At 42.1% G+C, this 13,866-nt stretch overlaps 1 protein-coding gene across 3 annotated transcripts in view; it reads left to right on the forward strand.

Moving 5' to 3' along the window:
* The window catches only part of FUT10 (fucosyltransferase 10), a 359,041-nt gene that overhangs the window by 207,815 nt on the left and 137,360 nt on the right, over window positions 1–13,866 (forward strand). For all 3 annotated transcript variants that reach the window (XM_032468336.1, XM_032468337.1, XM_032468335.1), the window contains one exon: window positions 4,640–4,761. The gene's annotated coding sequence lies outside the window, so the exon portion shown is untranslated. The remainder of the gene's footprint in view (window positions 1–4,639; window positions 4,762–13,866) is intronic.

The following is a 13,866-nucleotide window of genomic DNA, read 5'->3' on the forward strand; positions in this document are numbered from 1 at the left end:
GAGACAACGTTGTTTAGCCCTCACTTCAAAGCAATCACCTCCTTAAGGAAAATAATTATGCCGTAGCCAATGGACCGGATAAACCCTTAGAACAACAAAAGGTCAGTGAGGAATTCTACCCAAAAACCTAAACATATTTTGGTTCTCAGTTGAATTGTCTAAACTCTTTGTGAGATAAATGAATTCCAAAAGCATTCAGATAAAATATATCAATGACAGGCTTACACTTGGCTTTGAAAGGAAGCTGGGTAGGATGACGATGCAGGAGCAATTTTAGGTTTAACCAAGAGAGGGTTCCTTATTCTGTCATCTCTGTGGGCTTGCTTTGAGCAGAAGAACACCTGGATGGATGGAATTTAGGTAGTGATAATAACAAATATTATAATGATTACTATTTTTATGTTAACTCGTCTAATGACAGGAAGTTAACTGAACTTAAATCTATGACTTTTTTTTTTTTTTTTTTTTTGCTGGGGACACTGACAGTAGCATGTACCCACCCTAAACAAACACTGGCTTTTCTGGTTGATTCTACTGTTTTCCTAACATCTCTTTTATCCCCTCCACACACGTCCACTTCCTCCAGCACACCTTCACAGGTCTCCCCTCTTGTCTGAAACGTTTCGGAACCATGATGTTACGTGTAAAGCCAAGGAGCAGTTGCCTGAGGACACATCCTGCTAACGGAGGCACAAAATAAACGGAGATAAAGCACAGATGTTCAGAGACACAGTCCAAAGCGATGGCGACTTGACGCTGAGATGCTGAGTGTGGTTCCAGGGGAAGGAGCTTGTTGGGGCCACTCTCACTGCTCGGGGTGCCCCTTGCCTCTCCTGGTCTCGATGCAAAGCAAACGCTGAATGCTGTTTTTGCTTTTTGTCTTTTATCGTAAAAGGGAAAATCTTCAGATTTCTTCCAGCTAGAGAAAATAGGTACTAATGCTGGTCTTTCGTAAAAGCAGAGTGGCTTAAAGGGTACTTTCGAAAAGCAGGGGATAGATACCTGCCCTCACTCTTAGAATATTTCAAAGAATGAAACACTTCCAACTCTCTTCAATCTCTTGAGAAAGAAAGGACACTCCCAAGTTGGCAGCTCTCACTGCTCAGAGTGAAATACGATGGTCTGTGGGTACCATGTGGAATGATGGGTGGAAATACTGTCCCCAGCGCCCACACACCTACCATTAGCTCTAAGTACAGCTCACGCCTTGTCCTCAGTCCACTTTGAATGTTCTTATTATCATATGTTTGAAGTGATTGTCTAATGTAGATCTCTTTATACCTATGAAACAGGAGACCTTTCATCAGCAATTTTTTCATAATTTGTATACACGGATAGGCCTGATAAGGAAGAGACCAATTTCTGATGGCCAATGAGTCTTCGGAAAGAAGGAGAAATAGCTCAAAGGCGTGGCGCTTGGTAATTCATTATCTAGAGCCGAGATCTGATAGAAAAGCTCGTAGATGTCAAAGATCCTTAGAAAAGCCATTTAAACAGTTCTCCTGTGACAAAATTTTGACTTCAAACTTTCACAGTTTCGAGGAATTCTATCTTGATGGTTAATCAGTAAATGGTCAACATGTGAGACATGCCACTCGTCTGAAATCAAAGTTCAAGTCGAACATTCTTAGTCAGGTTGCCTAGTTTTCAAGTGTTGAGTCATGCTGACGAAGGGGCAACGGTGCAGGGAGGTCAGAGAGAGGAACTTTCCTGCCCTTATATAAGTCATGTGAGTAACGATAGCTTCATTCTCGTGCTGAAGAGCTCTCTAGGTGCCTGAGTCAGAGTTCCTGACCAATGGGAGACAGGGAAGCTGGAACTGCCCCCCTTTAATTCAGTGGGAGAAAAATGTTTGGAATGTCATTTGCTCAATGTGACCTCAGTTCAACGCAACAAGCCCAGGCAGGTGAGACAGAATCCACTGTCCTGTAGGGAGAAGTCTCAAGGGTATACTTTTAAACATTTCAATTACAGAAATTCTTATCATGGGATAATGTTCTCATCGACACAAGGAGAGACCAAAAGGTAATGTGATTCATTAAAACAAAACAAAAGGAAACAAAACAAAACAAACATAACTAAAAGTATGCAATCAGAGAGATGTGGGCTCTTCTTGTTTGAGAATAGGTTTGAATTTTGGAAATAGCCAAAATGTAGGTGGCTTGGAGGCAGTGCAGGGGAGAATCTCTTAAAAAACTGAATAATTGGAAAGACTGAAGCTGCAGTGCTCAATCTTCTTTTTTAAAAATAGGAACCTCTTTCGGTTTTCACAAAGACTTTCCCTGCCTGGGGTCAGGGGAGCTTGAGATACAGAGTTGCTATATGTGATACAGCCACCTCTCTCCCAAATCAGACATTGCACAAGAAAGAATGCATCACCGGGATAGTCACCTTGATAGACCTCCTAGGGTTTCAGTTTTGTCGTCTGTAGAAAGTGGAGCTGAACCAGAGAGTTTCGAAGGCAGTGAGTGTCTACCCGGGGTACACAGCAGAGTCACACAGAGTCTTTGAAGGAGATGAGTTCCTTGAAATAGGTGATGGTGTTTTAACCCATAGCATGGACTTGGTCCAACACACGACACGTAGTTACGGTTGCCAGATTTAAGCAAATAAAAACACAGGGCAGCCAGCTAAATTTGGATTTCAGATAAACCATGAATATATTTTTAACATGAGTATGTCCCCAGTATTTATCTGACAACCCTACACATGATAGGAAGTCAGAGTTTGTTGGTGGAATGAATGGGTATCTTCAAGCCTGGACTGGTGGGACTTCTACGTAAGGGACGTGTAGTAGGGGGCATGCGTTTCAGTGGTTTCAATCACAGCACGTGGGGAGTCTCTTGCTCTTTTTTCTCCCCAAGGGTTATCAGCCTTGATTGGAGTCCTTTTTCATCCTTTGACAAGAACTGTTATATCAGTTGGAATGCTTTAGGCTGCGAGTAAATTATACCTCAACTGAAATAGCTCGAATGATAAGGAAATGTGTGGATTTACTTAACAAAAGGTCTGGGGCTAAGATGAGGTCATCAGGGACCCATGTGTTTCCATCCTCTTTCTGCTGGGACGTCCTAGGTGTGTTGGCTTTCAAGTTCAGGCTTGTCCCTGTGCTTGTAAAATGGCTAGTGCATCACCATGTACCGTGTCTTTGTATAAATATAATCAGTCAAAAGGAGGAAAGGCACTTTGTATTATACATGCCTTTTTTTTCCTTTAACAGAAGGCAGTGGGGACTGAACCCAAGACCTTGTGCACGCCAAGCATGTGCTCTGCCACTGAGCTACAATCCCCACCCCTATACATGTCTTTTTAAATGAAGGGAAAGGAAAATCTTTCCTAGGGATTTCTACCCTCGGAATAGTTCCTCTTGAAACTCGTTTGCCAGAACTGGGCCACGTGCCCATGCACTAGCCTAAAGGGAGGCTGGAATGCAAGTTTCCACTCTTCCTAGTGGGAGGCAGTCTCTGTAAGTGATGAAGGAAGTGGCTGGAAGTAAATATGGTGGAGGCAACGGAGTGCCATTCCCAACCATCACATCTAGCATAAGTCTTTTCTTTTCAATGACACCAACACATGGATGGATTCTTGGCTGGTGGACCAGTCTGAAGGAGTGAGGAACACTTCACAGTTTCAGGAGGTAGTTCTTTTGAAGGTTTTTATGCATTAAACTGGGGCAACAAACAAAGACACATCTGTGTTGGTCCCAACATAGCCCTTTGCACGTGTTATCATTTAGCCAGAAGGATTAGAACGTCTTCAAAAGTTCATGATTACTTTCCTTTTAGCCCAGAAAAAATTATTTAAACTTGGAGAATCCTTTTTCTTTCCCCCATTATTCACCTCAAATTTTCAGGCCAAACATATGGCATCATATCCCATTGAGTATATGCACAAACATCTTAGAAGAGCTGGCAGAATCTTCATTTCAGAGGAGGGTTTCTTTCAGTTGGAATTCATCCTAGTGTACTTTTTTTCAGAACTATGCTATTAGAAGAACGGTAACACAGATAATAATTTTCTTTTGATGCCCGTGACTGCCTAAGATTCTTTTTTTTTAATCAGCATTGACCTGTAGCTGCTTCTGTGAGGAACAGCGCCAGGACTGGTGCTGCTTCTTTCTTCTTTTTTTTTCCTAAATGGAGGTACTGGGGACTGAACCCAGGACCTTGTGCATGCTAAGCATGCGCTCTACCACTGAGCTATACCCACTCCCCTGCCCTAGATTCCTAAAGGGCTCTGCACACTGGTTTTTAACCTCCCATCCCTTTGATCAGGTGAAGCAGGCCAACGTGCATGTTTCTGTGTGGGGAACACTTAACTAGCCTCAAGACCAGCAAAAGAGGTTTGGCCCCGACTTTCACACAATGTTACATGCTTTTGTTCGCCGTGTAAGTGGGGTGTGTAACTGGGGTAAATTCTTTCACAATGCTCTTAAAGCACAGATATTAAAGTGTATTTTCTCAGAGCTTATATAAAATTCCAGTTGGTGTACTGAACACGTTTTAAACGCTACATATGGAGAAGAGAGAATGAAAACTAGTATTTAATGAATAGCTTGGCTATTCCAGACATGACGCTAAGTGTCTGACATCTTTGAATTTATATAATCTTGAAAACAACTTTTTGAATTATTTTACAGGCTATTGATTCATCCAGGGTTGTATAATCCAGCGAACATCAGAGACAGAATGAGAATTACTGCCAAAGACTACACCTGCAAAGGAAGAGATGGGGAGTTTTTACAAATACACACTTGATAAGGTAGTTTTTTTTTTCTTGGTCTTTATCTTTGCCTGTCTATTAAAATAGAATTTCTGCTTAGGGTTGAATTACAGAGCAGGTTTTAAATCCAAAACAGCACTCTCATGGTCATGAGCAGGATGTCCAATCAGAGCGATGTTTTTTTGGAGAAAGATTTGCACGTTTTCTCCCGCCCACTGACAAGGATAGGCATATCCTCTGGAATTCACTGCATTATACATTCCTAGCATAGCAGGTCAGTCATTCATTATTCTCAGGAAGAGTGTTCAAAGTTCCCTTCCTCCTTTGGGTGATATGATAGAACAGTGAAGAACAAAACAAAACTAAAACCCCTGGTATAAGCACCAGGGTGCTTAGGTGGTGTCTGATCCAATATCCCATTTGTTACAGATTCTTTAATTTCCACACTGGTTCGTCACCCTCTGAGAGAAAAGAAGGGGAAGACTATGGATTTTTTTACTTAGGGGACAAGTCATTATTGGACTTCCCTGACCTAACTAAGTAAATTTGGGTTATAGTACAAAATAGCACAGTTAGAACCTAGAACCATATGCCAGTTCTTCAAAAAGGCTTTGAGGTATGCACAAGAGTTTATAGTGACTACTTGAGAAAAGTGTTGGACTTTGGAGGAAGGCTGCTTGAGGAAACTCTAAAGAAAATTAAGCAACATACTTTGGTTATCTCTGGAAAAAAAGAAGAAAGAGTTTAAAGGTACACACATTAATCCAGCAAGGTAATTACTCCCCAAGGATTCTCTTACAATGCATGTGGGTTTTCATCTTTGTTTCCCAATAACTTAGACATAGTAAGTGTTTAATTTGCTGCTTTATGGTAGAAAATTTGTTGAGTCAGCAATTATTGGTTCAACAATAATTTATTCAATAACTTTTTGGTAAATACCAGACATTGATACAGGGACAGAAATAGAACTGTAAACTGGGATGAAAGACAGAAGGTGTCACTGCAAAGAAGAGCCGGTTTCCAAAATTCAAGAAAAAAGATGGGAACAAATTCTAAGGGATTTATTCTTTAGAGTGAGCCCCAAATGACAGATGATTCTTCTACCATCCCACCCACTTATTATAATAAATAGAACAGTAAGGCCCAAGGCCCTTGGAAATTCTGCTCACTAAAAAAAAAAAAGTCTACATTTTTTGCGCATGTAATAATGTGCAAAGAACCTGTGAGAAATGTGTTTTTGAACAGAGCTAATAAAAACAGGGAGTATTAAAAAGTGTGATGTTGGTCCTTTATGATGGCTTAAGTCAAAGATCGTCAGCTGGCGTATGGATTTCAGTGTTGCTACCCTAAAGAGATGGCTTCAGATTACAGTATTTAAACAATGTAGTTTACTCTCTGAACTCTAATTTAATATTAACTTTCGCTTAGAGACATGGCCTTTGAAATCTAACCTGAGCCAAAGGAAAATTTCCATTGACAGTTCCCTTGCCAGGGGACCATTCTTCGCCACTCCCAGTGCTCCTGTCCTGGTCCTTCTGGTGCCTGTCACTGGCTTGTTGCTGAACTCGCAGGGGGTCAGAACATGATCAATTCTTCCTCTAAACCCTCGGCATCACCTAGAATTGCAGACCAGACAGGCATAGAGCAGACCTGCCCTTACCTTGCCATCAGTGTCAAGCTAACTCAGACCAGAGGAATCATTCTCTGATCGGGAACAGAGATCATGAGATTGTGTAAAAACTAGTCTTGCACCCTGGTTCATTAAGGGGGTCACCTTGGCTTACACAGCTAAAAGGAGAGGTTCCTTAAAGGCTCATGAAACTGAGGAGAAGCCTGACCCTAAAAATACTAAATGTATCGATTACAGCCGAACACTATATTGTCCCCATATTCAGACAACTGAGGAAAGATTTTCAGTTCTAATCCCTGTGTTGGTCTCTCGAAGACACTCAGAGTCTCAAATACATGGACTTCATCCTTGAATTTTTTTAAATGCACTTTTAGCCAAACAGCTGGTAAATAGTTTCCTTGAATTCATTCAGATATATTGTCTTTTCAAAGAGTCCCTTTGATCGTTCATTTCTCTGCTAGTCTAACCTCTTAACTAATTTCTCCCGTGGGTGTAAGGGTCATCCAGCTTGCTCCTACAGTAGTATGCAAATCTATAACACTCCTAAAGTGAGCATCACAGTGCTAGACTTGCTGTTATAGTGAAGTCTTTTGAATTGTAATAAAAAGAATAATTTCATCTCTCTCTAACTTAAACAAGACGCGAATACATTTTAAGAGTTCTGGAAAAGAGGCATTGCCGTTTTCACTTGTTATCCCTTGCACATTCTTCTGTGAGTTTTGGTCTTGCATCGAGCTTCTCCGTGTTTTCTTAACCAAAACACAGCCTACTAAGTCTGGGAAGTAACCCTCCTCAGTTAAGAGTTTGGTTCCTGTTTCTCTCTTTTCCTTTCCAGTGTATTTCTCCGATGGTCCCTTATTCACTACCCATAGCGTTTAATACCCATATAATGCAAAGAGCTCACCGTGTTCCCTAATGGATTCATATGTGTACATATGGAACATATCTTGAAACAGGTTTTAGTTTCATGTAGCTGTGCAGTCAGCTGCTGGTTTCTACTGCTTCTAGAAACCTTGCCAGACCATCTGCGGACCTCTAATACTTTCTGACCAGAGGGCAACTGGCAGGAATTAAATATGTTATGATCATATTCAACAAAATTTCATGATTCCAGTGCCCTAACTCAGAAGCAATACTGACTGGCCTTCAGAAAGAGACAGAGGTTAACCAGACCCTCCTTCAGCTGTGGTGATGCTTCTCTGAGCCAGGAAACACTGTTGCCACTTAAGAGGAGCAGAACTCAGACACTGCACAAACATCAGCCATCAGCCGGGCAGATGCCGGGTACACCTTCTTGGAATCAAGAGGGATTATTGTGACTGGCTTTGGGATCACAGCAAATGATAGGATCAGGCTAATTGCAGCCTTAAGGAATCCCTACCAGAAGGAAATACTCACTAGACTGAAGGAAAAAGCTAGTTTAAGCTGACCTCCTGTCTAGCAGGTGACCTGCTCGGGAGTGTGTGCAGGACACCTGGGAAGCCTTGTGGACCAGTGTTGATTCAGCTGATCTGAAAATGGTTGTTCCCTTCCTCCTCAGTAATCCACCCCAGAGTGGCATAATTTACAGTAGATCACAGGTTAACAGTTACACTCCTGCAGCTCTTTAATTCTGTCCTTCCAATCATTTAGTTAGCTTGTATTCCTACATCATTTGACTCCTTATATAGTGCCCCCCCCCCCACCATAAAGGGATGTTTTTAGGGAAAGAACACACATACACTGTACACACAACCTGTTGTTTTGTTGTTTCCTGAGATCCGAAAGACATTGCATTACTTGAAAGAAAACTTCATGCTTTTATTTTGTGAGTAGAGCGGTAGGTAGAGTGAAATGTAGGGGTCTGCATGACTGGAAGGAAAGGAAAAATGACAGGGAATGGGTACTGTGTTATATGAACCTGGTGAGGGAACTGATGTTATTTAGAAAGTTTGAGTCCAAATTCCAGAGATGAGCAGTTACATGCAGAGATGTAGGGATGTGTAGAGACATAGTTTGTTCAAAATCAACTTTATTGAGACATCATTTATGTACCATCTACTGCATCCATTTAAAGTGCACGACTCAGTGAACACATCTGTAGAACTTACTGCCACAATCAAGACAGAGGGAATTCCTAGCACCTTCCAAAATTTCTTCATGCTTCTTTTCTGTCCATCCCTTCTTCTACCTTGGCCCCAATCAAAACAGAGCTGCTTTTTTGGTCATAGCTTTTTTGCATTTTCTAGACTTTTACATAAATGGAATCATGCTCTTAGGTCTGGCATCTTACACTCCACATGACGATGTTGACATTCCTTCAATTTGTTGTGTATAGTGGCAGTTTGTTTCTTTTTCTTGTTGAATAATATTCTGTTGTCTGGATGCCCCACCCTCTGTTTATCCATAACCTCCTGGAGCACAGCTGGATTTGTTTCAAATTTTGATTATTATGCATGAAGCTGCTATGGATTTTTTCCAATGTGGGTTGACTGTGTTCAAAACTGCTACAAATACTTGTGTACAAGTCTTCGTGTGGACATACATTTTCATTTCTTTTGTGCATATACTTGGGAGTTGAACGTCTAGGTCATGTGTTTAACTCTTTAAGAAATTTAAGAAAGAGTTAAAAGCTTCTTTTCTGAGCAGTTGAACCATATCACATTGTCTCCAGGGATGTATGAGAATTCTAGGTGCTCAACAGCTTCACCTACATTTGGTATTGTCCATCGTTTTAATTATAGCCACTCTAATGAATAGATGGTGAAATCTCACTGTAGTTTTAATTTCAATTTCTCTGGTGATGAATGTGGTTTACATCTTTTTACACAATTTGTATGCTGTCATTAGGGAAGCGTCTGTTCCATTCTTTCACCTATTTTTTTTTTTTATTAGATTCTTTGTCTTCTTATTACTGAGTTGTAAAAGTTCTTTATATTGTCTGGACACAAGTCCTTTGTTGAATATATGCTGTGCAGACATTTTCACATTCTCTTGGTTGTCTTTTAATTTTCTTAACAATGTCTTTCAAAGACCACAATTTTTTATTTTGATAAAGTCTAATTTATTGATATTTTCTTTTATAGCTCATGGTTTTTGTATCCTATTTAAGAAATCTTTACAAAACCCAAGGTCTATAGGATTTCTCCATTGTTTTCTTCTAGAAATTAAATAGTGTATTAGGCTTTGCATTTAGGTCTGTGATCATTTTGAGTTGATTTTTGTGTATAGTTTGAATTGACTTTTTTGCATATGGATATTCAGCTGTTCCAGCACACTAGACAGATATGTGTGGATCTATTTCTGGACTCTATTCTGTTTTGTAGTTCTTTATGTCAATACTACACTATCTTTATTTCTATAGATAGTATAAGTTACTTTTTACACTATCAAGTTCCAATTTCAAAATTGTTTTGGCTATTCTAGAGTTATATCAAATTTCCAAATAAAATTGAGGATCAGCTTGACAGCGTCAGTGAGAATGCTGGCTGGAATTTTGACTGGGATTGCTCTGAATCCATAGATCAATTTGGGCAGAACTGACATCTTAACAGTTGAATCTTTTAATGGACCTGTGAATTCTAATGTACCATGAACTGGAACCTTCCAAAAAAGCTATGAACAAGGATTATTTCTCCATTGATGTGATTCTTCCTGAATTTCCTTCAGCGACGTTCTGTAATTTTCAGTGAAGGGTTCTCACCTATCTCTTGTTAAATGTATTTCTAAGGATTTTTGTTTGTTTGTGTGTTTGTTTTTAGGTATTCTTGCAAGTAGAATTTTTATAATTCAATTCTCTAATTGTTTCTAATTGTTATCTTGCTAGCATATAAAAATACAATTAATTTTGGGACATTAGCTTCCCATGCTCCAACCTTGCTAAATTTACATATTAATTCTAATAGTTGTCTTGCAGATTCTTTGAGGTTTTCAACACAAATACTCACGCCATCTACAAATAAAGACCAATTTTCTTTTTCTTCTCTGCCTTTCTCTGTTTTTTGATATTTATTTTGGTTTTTTTCTTACTCTCATTTCATTGTTTTGTAGTCTGTTTTTGCCCTTTTTGCTCACTGGGCTTAACCCAATACTACGTTAAAACCCTGATCTGATGAGACTTAGCAGAGATCTCAAACTGATGCAGGACAATAGCTGATGGATTAAAGAAGAAACAAAAAGAGATACTGTGAAGGTCTACAGTTAGCCGGAGGCAAGCCTGCGGTGTTTGCCTGGCTCTCCTGTTGCTGTTGCTGATGGGGTCAGTAACAGCGAGGTCATTCTGAGCTGGTTGGAAAGAAGGAGAAAATATGTGAGGGCTGTGAGTGGACCCGTATTAGCTGTGGCTGGAAAACTCTGGACTTTAGATCTTCTAGTGATTTTCAAGTGAGTAGGCCAGTATGAGCCACAGGCAAACATGCCGGGCAGACCCCAGTCCCCCTCCTCGGCGCGTCCACCCACGCAGGGGAAGCAGACTCTGTTTCCCTGTGTCAATTTCTGGACCCTTTTCTCTTCTCCAGCAGTATCACCCTCACTTCCCAGAGAGCTTTCCTTCCTCCCCTATCAAAAGCTCTCAGGAAAGATCTGAATCCCTTTCTGTGACTAAATGGTGCTCCATCCTCACACCTTGCCCATTGGTATGTTTTGACAAGAAGTATCTGAAGTTGTTTTAAGTCCCAAATAAATAAAAGCACAAACACCAGAGCAAAGCATATAAAGGGAAGAAAAGAGCATTTGTTGATCATCTACTGTATGATGCCCAAGGGTTGTTACTTAATCATAATAAGACATAAAATAGGATTTGTACCCTCACAGATTAAGTGACTGGGACTTAAGAGGTTAAGCCTTTTGTTCAAGGTCATATAAACATTGGAGAATAAATGTGAACCTAAGTTTGAGTTTGAAGTATAGGCTTTTTCCATTTCCCTCTTCTGACTCTTCAATATTACTGAATGCTTTTGTTGTGTCATATATTTGCTGATTTATCACTGGCTCTATAATAGTAGATTGTACATTTCCTGCTTGCAGGAGTGCATTCACCATTATATTCCCAGCCTCCAGCATAGGGCAGGGCAAATCGTAGGTATTCATTGCCAGCTTGTTGAATTGACTTAAATACTAACAGAACTAGGTGTCATTCATTAAACAAATACTTCGTTGCATTTAGGCAATGCATCTAGAATGGAAGTCACATAAGTAAATAAGCAATTAACTCTGCACAGTGATGCAAACTGTGATACAGGGATGAATAAAATACCGAGGAAACACAAAAAAAGAGTTACCCAGACTGGCCTTGGGGTGTCAGCAAAGGGTCCCCAGAGGCAGGGTATTTTGACATTGAATGTCAAGAGTGATGCAACGGGACAGAACAAAGATACTCTAGACAGAGGAGGTGGCTGTGTGTGCAAGGTTGGAAGTGAGAGAGAGCAGATGCTTGTAAGAGAGTGTAAGTAGCTCGGTACGGTTGGGACATGGATGTGGGACACGGAAGGCTGAGAGATGAGGGCACAGTATGACACAGGTGCCAGCTATGAGAAGATTATTACGTTGCGTTAAGGCTTTACCCCAAGGGAGGCACCAAAGAACTGTAATCCGCAGGTGGCAGAGTCAGATACTGCATTTGGAAAGACTGTCCTGTCTTCTTTGTGGAAAGTGATGGAAGCTGGGCAGGACACCATTTGGGAAATAATCTGAATTCTAGGTGAAAGATGGTTGTGGTCTAAAGAGTATGGGACTGGGGAAAGCGGGTAGATTTGAGAGAGAATCAAAGTAAAGAATTTGGAGCCTGATTCATCTGGGGAGTAATGCAGAAAGGATTGGTGAGGATGATTCTTCAGTTCTGGGTTCGGGAAAATGGTGCCCTGTGCACCCGAGGGACGTATTTGTCTGCAGAAGAATGCCGCCGGTAAATGTCATCCCAGACAGCATCCTAATGGTTTCACTAAATGATCAGCCCCCTGCTCCCCAGTTAACTTGCCACATCTCTTTGCAATGTCATCCTTTTCTGAGTCACTAAAGCTGCAAACCTCTTGTTCACCATTGGTTCCTCCTCCCTTCGGCCCTCCCTCCGGTTCCAAGTCGTCGTCCAGGCCTGTTACTCATCCTCACCAGTATCTCTTGAGTCCGCCCTGTCCTTCGATTCCCACTGTCGTAACTCTAGTCCAAGCCCTTATCGCTTCATGCCTGAGCTGTTTCTTAGCTTGAATAGTTTCCTAACTTGTCTCCATACCTCCAGTTGCTCCCCAGTGCAAGTCCGTCTGGCACCCCATGGCCGGAGTGATTTCCTTTACATGCTGCTTTCATCGCCTCTCCCAGCTCAGCCGTGTCCAGTGCGCTCTTCTCCAGACGGATGAGTTACTCACCATCTCCCCAGCATGTCTTGTGCATTCCTACCTGGGGAATCTTTGTGTGGGATGTGGCTGTCTCCTAATGCTTTCCTCTACCTCCCTAAACAGTCTTCATCCTGTTGGGCTCAGCTCCACTCCCAGCCTCCATCGCTGTGGCCTCTGACATCCTCTGGCCCAGAACACCAATCTTGTTCACTTCCTTGTGTTCTTCTCTGTGCACGTCTTGTCTCCCTGTCTCAGTAGTCGGCTTCCTAAAGCGGAGTCAGCAGGCCTCTTCTCCAGCCTGCGGTACGCATACAGTGGAGGATGGACCAGGTTCTGACCCGCCCAAAGTTGCTGTTATTTCTTGTGGCCATGTGTGTTTGTAGTTGAAGACAGGTTATGCCCGTTGGGTGAGCATTTGCCCGCTCTTGGTGGCATACCCTTGCTGGCCTAGGTCCCAGCAGTGACTTGTGGTAGGTGCCAAGATCACACTCATTCTGATCTGTATTCCCACACCCAGCCACTTAGTCTCACACCCCTGGCCGACCCTGAGTGGCTGGGTCTGGGGATCCCTCCACATTAGCCAGTGATGGTGCAGAAATCAGCTCCTTTGTAGGAGTCTCCAGGAAGCCCTAGTTCTTAGTCTTTGTCACCAGCCCAGGTACCTCTTATCCTCTTGGTTATCACCCCTTTGGGAGGCATTTGGTCCTTTTCGAAAATGAGCATGTTTCCTCTCTGGAAACCACATCTTTATACCAAAAAATTAAGTCCTATCTATTTCTGGGAAGAGTACGCTTTCTTATTGTTTTCCCCTCTTCCTGGCAAGGAACATGCCTTCACCCTGCATTCACACAGCTGTTGGAGTGCGCCTGGGCGTAGGGGTGCTGGAGGGGGGCCGATGAATCACACAAGTGACCGCACGCAGAGCAAGCTAACCCGAGGTTGCCGCCCTACACAAAGGAGAGGCTTATCTCAGTTTTAGGTGCCTGTGCCCAGAATGACTCTCTGCCCCAGATGCATTCACCAGTGCCTGTCCTAGGCTGTGGATCAGGAAGCTGCCTTCTACTGACAGCGTTACCATGGCACCCCTGCCTAGAGCTCCCGGGAGTCTGCGTGAAAGGATGGCACCTCCCGGCCGCTGCAGGGTGGGAAGAGAGAGGGACCGCGTGCTCATTTCCTGTTCCCTTCAGTTGTAGCAGTGGCTCCACC

This window comes from Camelus ferus, chromosome 26 (genome assembly GCF_009834535.1).
Source record: "Camelus ferus isolate YT-003-E chromosome 26, BCGSAC_Cfer_1.0, whole genome shotgun sequence".
Lineage (NCBI taxonomy): Eukaryota > Metazoa > Chordata > Mammalia > Artiodactyla > Camelidae > Camelus > Camelus ferus.